This window comes from Belonocnema kinseyi, chromosome 6 (assembly GCF_010883055.1).
Source record: "Belonocnema kinseyi isolate 2016_QV_RU_SX_M_011 chromosome 6, B_treatae_v1, whole genome shotgun sequence".
Lineage (NCBI taxonomy): Eukaryota > Metazoa > Arthropoda > Insecta > Hymenoptera > Cynipidae > Belonocnema > Belonocnema kinseyi.
In genome coordinates this window covers 127,477,529-127,486,386 of record NC_046662.1, presented here as the reverse complement: position 1 = coordinate 127,486,386, position 8,858 = coordinate 127,477,529, and the positions used below count along the sequence as shown (strand labels likewise).

The window sequence follows — 8,858 nt, the reverse complement described above, 5'->3', positions numbered from 1 at the left end:
CTCACGTACTCCTTCGGGCTCATAAAATGGTCTAACACCGACCTTGAATAGTTAAACAGCCAATCGACCTGACATCGTGATGCGAGAAAAAAGAAGGCGGAAAAGTCTACATCATCGACATTGCTTGTCCGCTTAACCGAAGTTTGCAGTCAACCTAAGCAACCAAGATCCACAAGTATAGCGAGTTAAGGCATAAAATAAAGACCATATGGAAGAATGTGAATCATGCATCTATTCATTCTATTGTGATTGCGGCTACAGGCAATGTGCATGCAAGATGCACTGAACATCTTGAACATTTAGGAGTCAGTAGGGTATTGGCAGCAGCTCAGAAGGCGGTTTTGTTAAATACCTGTCGCATTGTAAGAAACTTTATCGATCATCAGGAAGCGAGCGACTAAAAACCCGTGGAGTGGCAGATGGTAGCTCTAAGAAAGCATTCCGAGGTGACTGTTGTCACCTCCATAGCTCGTGGCCGCTCGTAATTGTATACCTACAACATCATCGCAGGAGGTTTCCACTATCGTATTTAATTATTTGAATTAACTTATAATATTCTAATCTCATCAGTCACTACACTTAGTCTGTGACTATAATGTATAACTGGGTTCACCCGCGTGAAAGTTCAATAAAATAATAATCGAAATATACATCACGCGGAAATCAACATTTTTAAAGTATATCATTCTTTCTTCTTACTTGAAGTTATGTCCTAAATCATATGTTTATTTGGTAAAGGGATCTACAGTACTGACCAAAATTACCTATACGCGTATTTCTTGACTTGTTTTTATAGACCCTTGATTGTCATATTATTAACTTAAATTCGTGTAGGACGATGGTCGTGGGGGCTAAGGTGTAGGCTATGGATCCACTCCGTCGCCTTGCGGGTTCGATTCCCGCCTCGCACTCTGGAAGATCCTCAAGCACCTAATTTCTGTATTCTTGTTTAGTGTAAGGTCCTCGAAAAAACGGACAATCGCTTGTCGCCAGTAAAAAAGTTAAAATTATTTGTAAAAACTATCATTACATAATCAGAAAAACTATTAAGTTTGAATCAATAAAAAAGTACTCACTGTATAAAATATTTCAAACCTTAGTCTCGCCGAATTGATAAGTATCTTCTGACTTAAACCACTTGAACTCACACACAAGCTCATCAGTCATCATTTCTTTTAATGCGTAACTTAGAAAATCACGAGGCTTTAAACCTCCCAAAAGTATTAAATGACGGTACTAAAAGAAAATAGTAAGTGAAAAAATTGTTCTTGTTTAACGAAAAACAATATACGCACACCTGGACAAAAAACTCACGAGTTTCTTAAGCATAGCTTTGTTTTCTTCTAAGGCTTCAAAATCTTCTAGTGTACGCAACCGACATCCCTTCAAAGGTTCATATAGTCAATTTTCAGCTACTGTTTTCCCTCCTCTGTTTAAAATAGATAAAGTCGGTTAAATAAGAGCGTGGTCACTGTTGTGAGAAAACGAAAAGACTCAATACGAAAATTCTTTCAAATGTTGTTTTATTTGATCGAAAACTTTCATTCAAATACATTATTAGCAGGTACAATCACCTTCAGCGTCAATAATGGCTTGGCATCTTCGAGGCATACTTTGGACAGAACCGCGATATTAGAAGTCATCGACATTTTTCACCTCTTTGAAACGATTCACCCATTTACTCACAAACTGTTTCAACTTTTGCATAACTGCTTCGAAACGCGAAGCGTGTGCGGCACTCATTTTGCAAAAATGCTCGGTTCGTATTGAAAAAAAATAGTCAGCTGATTCTCTTTCATTAACCATGAAGGACTATACTGACCTTTATGTGAAAAAAAATTACAGCATTCACATTTACCGATCGCTGGTAATTGTGACCACGCTCTTATTTAACCGACTGTATTTGATCAAGTATTTTTTGATTTTGCTGCACTAGTTTTTCGTTTTGATCATGCAGAATCCTGCAAAGGAAAATTACACATAAAAATATAATTTTCAGGTATAATTACATTTTTTATAGGTATAAAAAATTATTTGTATATTTTACTCACACTATCTAGTTTTTTAATTCACTGGCTGTATCAATATCTATAATTTCAAGAATGGGCTCAGGTTCTTCTGTGACCACTTTCGTAGAAGAGTTAAGCACAGAGAGAGGATTGCTAACTCAGGAAAAAGGTTTCTCAAGGGTCTCTGAGTGTGGTGCAGTAATATCTTTTCTAAAGAACAATGTGTGTACTGTATTAATATTAAAAGCATTCAATTTTTCAGAATATCAGGCATCGTAGCGGTTCGTTAGTTCAATTTTAGGTAGAAAAGAAGGATGTTTTTCTAAAAAACAGGGATGAAAAGAGGATTTAATTTATTTTTGCATGAAAGTTCTTTATAAATAGCAGTATTTTGTCTTAGCAACTTTTCCGTAAGCATTTTGGTTGAAAAAATTTTATCTAGCTTTAAAAAATGGAGCTTTATATAAATTTATGGGATCAAAAGTTATAATGAAGGAAACATACCGAACTCTATTTTGCTCCTCAAAATACATTAAATTATCGTTTTCACTTTCTTTCATCTGATTAAAATCAATTTTTGAAGCTTCGAATGCACTACTAAGTTTCTTTGGTTTCGATGATGAGATAACATTCTGTGCCCTGGATCTTTTTGACTGACTTTGTAACGGAAACTGCTTTGATTGAATAACATTTAGAGTAACCTGTCGCTTTTCAATTTGATCGTTTACAGAGATCGAATGATTAAGCGACAATTTATTTTTTCTATGAGCCTCTGCAGACGATGTTGTAAGTAGATTCTTCGGAGTATTTATCGACCTCCCACTGCTTGACAGTCGAATACTTCTTTTAACTTTGGTTAAATTTGTCTTTATTCCCTCCATGCCCAAGATATCTGCAATCAAAGAAATTTAACGTTGGTGACAAACAACTGATTAAGCTAAAGCTGGAGACTCGGGTTGTTGTGAAATAATAATCTGTGCTTTTGAAAAAGGAGTAGGAGTGAGATCACTAAGTTGACTAGAACTTGAAGCTGCCATTTCCAGTGGCAGTGAAGGTAATCTTGTTAGTTCTGACTGTCCAGATGTTGAAGGTGTTGGTTATAGCATTTACGAAGATGGAAGCAATGACGCCGACTCTGAATATTGACTTTCTGCAACATTGGTCATGTCCAATAAAATCTGAACCGCTAAAGATTTTTCTGTTAAAAGGGTAAATGTCGGTTCAGCGAAAGCCAAAAATGCCAATATCCATTCGAGAAACTTTAGTAAAAGCAGAAGTAACTAACCCTGCAATCTCGTAATCAGTGATTCTTATACCAGGGTAAGATCTCATACACAAGCCCATGCATTATTATAAGCACATTAAAAATGCTTCACAAAAGTTCGGTTAAGCAGTTGTAAATTGTGTGTCGTAGGAGGAGTACTTAACATATGTGTATGATTTTTTCTAGCAAATTCAATGACATTCAAGTCTTTATGGGTGGCATATCCAGCAAGAATCAGAAGAACTGGATCCTTTTCTGTGGGATTTGAATACTTCACGAAGTGTTTCACAAAATTTTTTAAATAATTCGGCATTCATCCAGTCATTTGGGTGAACTTCCTCTACACTTTCATTCGGTGCACCGTGCATAAGTTGATTATTTATTCGGGAATGTCGGAACACGGAGAAAGGTGGTCCTGCAGATGTAAGCTTGCCAACTGGTTTTTGTTTTTTCGTAGCGAAAACTTTAGCATGATTTTGAACAATGCTGACGTTTGTCTCGTCCCATTTCTATATTTTATAGGAGCTGAAATTAAAATTTTGCATTGAACTCGTTAGGCTTTCAAAAAACCGTTTTATTTGAGGTCGATTACAACCGACTGTCCTCATTAAGATGGTGGATTCAGCGGTCCGCACTGACAAATCGGTATGCATTATCATGAAAGAATAATAGTTATTCTTCCCTGCTCAGTTGAAGCCTCGGCTGAAATAATGTTGTATCAACACATATTTTGTATGCATCGAGTTCTATGTAAGTTTTTCTTTTAACAGTTTTTCTATTCTACGGAAGCGCTGCGCTCGAAAATTCGAAAATTGAATTAAGAAAGAAATGTCAAAATAGTCGAGTTTATATGCTTCGAATATGTACCTCTCTAAGTCTAACATTGGACTTTTAAATAAAGGTAAAACAAAATTAAATTTATTATAATTGCACCCAGAAAAGAATAAAAGGCCTAGAGAGGCTGGATTAAAACGTTTAGAACCGGTAATATCAAATAAAATATTCAAAAATAATAAAATAAATAAATGCATGATAAATAATTATTATAAATTGTACTAAAAAATACCGTTTAAATTATTTTTATAATAAAATAAAAATAAAACTTTAAATTGCAATTACTCGCATAATCAAGTGTTTTTCTTTCCTTTCTTTTAATGAAAATACAAGAAATTTTTTTTGCATTTTTTACAATATGTGTAGGGCCCAGTTTGTCAATGATCTAATCTAATTATTTTTATTAATTCAAATTTGCCTGATTCAATTTTGAAATTTTTTGCCAACATTCTCAAGTGACCGTAATTTTCCATTATTAACCTTTAAAAATTCTAAATTAGATTAAGATATGTACACTTATGAGGTTAATTGAAATAGATGCGAAGGAAATTGAAGTAAATAACCTCGATTATTTGCACATTTCATTCCGAATTCAATTTTTATATCTTCGATCGCAGGGCTTCCGCGGAATAGAGAAACAGTTAAAAGAAAAATTCATATACATATAAGTCCATGGGTATAAAATATATGTTGATAGAACGTTATTTCAGCCGAGGCTTCAGTTCTTTTCTTTATTGAATTAATGAGGTAATTTTTAATTTTCAGCAAGTTGAAAGTATGATTTGAGAAATTCTAGTTTGATTAAAGGCCTATTGGCCAAATCTTTGAGCTGATCAGCCAATATTTCTTAATATTCGGATGAGACAGTTCTGTGAAAATGTCCCATTACTGGTTTAAAAGTGATCTGCTTATTTTTTTAAATGCACTGATTCTTACATTCAGTGTAGTTCTAGGTACCTGATAACGATCTGCGGCTTGAAGGCTCTTTTACACCTTCCGTCTGTTGGTCGAGGAACGACCGACTGATCGAAAGAATTTGAATAGCAGTGCAATCGAATATCTAATTCGTAAATGTCCTAAAAACAGTCGCAACTTGCAAGTGTCAAACATCGTGCTTGATTAAATACTTGTCTATTTAATAACAAATCGTGTAGGTATGTAATGTTGATATTATCAATAAAATGATTGAGAATATAAATAGTTACATGTTAAGTATGACTGGACATTGCTTGTATTATCGATAACATGATGCGTTACCTTAAATATGTTATTACTGTATTTGTGTACAGAATTTTGTAAAACAAGTCATGGATGTAAATGATGTTTTTTCTTCCTCCGGTGAAAGTTCCGACGAAGAATTATTGGCACTGTGGTTCTTAAGACGAAGATGAAGAAGACGTGCAGAAAGAAGATTTCGGGTCCACCCTCTTTGGAAATGACGACTAGAACAAGGTAGAATGTCAACTTAAAGGTTTTTATTGCTTCCTCGTACAGGAATTGAGCGGTTATATTAATATATATATTAATTAATAGATGTATTAAAATAATACATTTTATTACACAGAGTAAGGAAGGTAAAATAATTTATAATATTTTTAACATTGTTTTTACATAAAAATATTTTCCATAACATAATTCGAAGTCGATGCAAAAATATAAAATAGAGACGAATTAATTGATTTATAGTATTATTGAAAGCTTAAAATTAAAATAATATTATGCATACCATATATGCCTTGGAACAATCTACTTAGATATGTATTTATGCAATGTAGGTGCTCATAATAATCTCTACATTGAAATGGTTGCGATTGATCCGGCTATGTTTAGAGGATCTATTAGAATGACCGTTGTCGAATAAAATTCCTCCTTCTGAAAGTGTGTTTGAAGTTGATAAGTGCTCTTACAAAACACGACGTCGTCACTACGTCGCAGAAACTGATGACCACACTAAGGTATAGTAAATATGCTGAAATTGCTGACCGATAACTTTGACTGGATTAATTAAAAATATATTTCTGTTTACAAAAGAAGAAATTTTGAAATTAACAAGTTTAATATTTACAAGTATTTATGTTATTTTTTCTCGGGCAAAAAAACCTCATCACATTACATATTTCTTAAGTTATTTTCATCTTCTAGGTATCTTGCCAACGGAGAGAGTTTCGTGGCTCTGCCAGGTCAGGTTCGCATTGGTGTGGCACAACTGATGGCTTCATTCCCAAAGTTTTAAAATTCATTTGGGAGACACTACAACCGACTGTGCCAAAAATGCCGAGCAATTCCAGCGATTGCCAAAAAATCATCGACGTTTATTACAGAAAATGGCAGTTTCCTCATTACTGGGGAGCTCTAGTTGGAAAGCAAATTGTCATGGAGGTCATGCTTAAATTTATCTAAATAAATAAAAAGAAGAACAAACGTCAAAACAAAATAAATTAACGATTTTTCATGCATAAAGAAGTATTGCAACATCGTTGTTGGTTCTAGTGGCCTGAATAATACATTGAACTATGTCAATCTGTTTGCGTAATAAAATCTCTGTTTTCACGAAAGTATATAAAGTTATACATATTATTCTTACAGGCTCAACCAAATAGCGGTCCTTCTAATTTCAGTTACAAACACCAGCATAGCTTTAACCTTTTAGCACTTTGTAATGCAAGTTACAGGTACATAATTGTAAACGTCGGTGCAAAAGGTAAGCAAAGTGACGGTGGAGTTCTTCGGCACAGTAACTTTGGCAGGAGACTTTTCTCGGGGTCGCTTAATCTTCCTTGTCCATCCGATTTGTATTCAGGAAGTTCACTACGCATAACGCATCATTTAAAAAACCTTCGGCACCATGGCTTCTCAATAAAGAATATTTCGCGCTCTTATCAAAGCAAACGCTGAATTAATTAATTTTTATTATACTGGGAGCGGTCTACACAATGACTTAAGGCTGGAGGAGGAAGCTTTACCCCAGGATTTGCAGTATTACTGCCCAGTGCCAGCCTTAGCCTATGTGATGCCCTCGGAGAAAAACATTTATGGCGACCCTTTCGAAATTAAAAATACCAATATTGTTTAGATTTCCAGTAAAAACAAAAAAAAACACATTGGATGAGTCCTTAGAAAAATAATGTTATTTCAGAAATCATATGTTCAGAATACATACAAATTAGTGCGAATAAAATAAAGCAGATTAAGATTGTAAACTAAATATAAATCTTGTAAACAGTGCCACTTTATAAATTTCAATACGGCTCGCAGAGTATTTTCACCTTCAACCTTACCAGAAAGGAAGGCTTTGATACTTATTAGTTCATCGCAGAGCAGAAATCCGTCAATCTCAGATTTTGAATTGACCATGAGTTTAATTTGAAAATCGGCACATGATTTGAAAATTTCTTTTCTTTCTGGTAGATTAACTACATTATACAAAAAACTTCATGTTTCTGAATAGTCGTTTAGCTGCTCAAATCTTTCCTTTATAGACATTAAAGCTGTATCCAACAAAGGATTGAAGAATTCGATTTCTAGCTTTTTCTGTGGATAAACGATATATTCATCTTGGGCAATTTCGTCAAACTGGCGCTTCACAAGTCTAATTATTGTTATTGGTGTAAATACCGGCTCAATTTTTAGTTCCTCAGCTAGATCTTTTGCTTTAATAATGGCTTATTGAAAACCATTTTTCGATTGTCTTCAAAAAATGCACAACATTTATTTAGCATTCCTACACATTCGGCGATGTCCAAGTCTTTTGGTTGCAGCGCTTTACTAACAACATCGATTTGAACAAGAACATCGTACCAAACAACTAAAGAGACAAGCAAGCCTAAGTCTCTCAGTTGTTTTGCTGGGGTGATTGACTCATGCACTAGATCAGGATCACAGCCTTCAGTTTCATACAAAGTAATTAAAGCATCATAATCACCAATAGTATCATCAACGGCGAAGAATCCCAAAACCTTGGCTCTACTTACAATTTCGGCATTTACTTTTTCAGCCATCAAATCTATTCATTAATTTTGAATCATTTTTCCGCAAAAATGATCTGAAATATCTACATTCATTACACGTGTTACATGGTTCTGCATCACGGCATCATACTTTGCAATAAAATGCACTAGTCCTAAGAATTTGCCATTATTAGGTATATGCAAAGTGTCCAAGGTTCTCCTAAAAGCCATATTATTCGTTGACAAGTACAGAGTAATATTCAATAATCGATAGAGAACATTTTGCCAATGTAAACTTTCTTTTTCAATCATTTTTTGTTCATGCTAATCTATAGTTTCTGTTTTTAGTTTCATTTCTGTTTCCACCCACTAATGATAACATTTCATATGAGAGGTAGAATTCTCATGAATTCCTAATGTTTCGGATAAATATTTCCAATTATTGAATCCATCGCACACTAATTTGGACTTCGACTTATCTTGAAAAAATCAAAAACAAAAACAGAAAAGACAATCTTTAGACTGCAGCATCATTTTCTATGGTTTCCTGCTCTTGAATTTGAACTGGCGCAATGTTATCTTCAAGAACAACTTTCATTAGTTCAGCTGGTTCAACTTCAATGGTGATGTTTGTGTCGAGATTTGAAGTAGCAGACAGTTCTTCTAGATCTTTAGTACCTTCGTTTTCTTTTTTTTTTGCACAACATATTTCTCAATGTTCATAAACTTTTTGCTCTTTATTAGTTTTTCGTTGTCTCTATTCGTAGCCGTACGGCTTTTTTACATTTAAATTTTTGTCCAACA

The 8,858-nt window shown here is 34.2% G+C and overlaps 1 long non-coding RNA gene across 2 annotated transcripts; it reads left to right on the top strand.

Moving 5' to 3' along the window:
• The first annotated feature begins 711 nt into the window (after window positions 1-711).
• LOC117175094 lies at window positions 712-6,665 on the top strand. 2 transcript variants are annotated; one of them, XR_004467431.1, is made up of 7 exons: window positions 712-3,329; window positions 3,460-3,696; window positions 3,796-3,918; window positions 5,055-5,261; window positions 5,397-5,559; window positions 5,883-6,062; window positions 6,250-6,665. It is a non-coding gene; the product is annotated as an uncharacterized LOC117175094 (long non-coding RNA). The 2 variants fall into 2 exon arrangements; XR_004467430.1 differs by having other exon boundaries at window positions 4,873-5,261.
• Window positions 6,666-8,858: the final 2,193 nt, after the last annotated feature.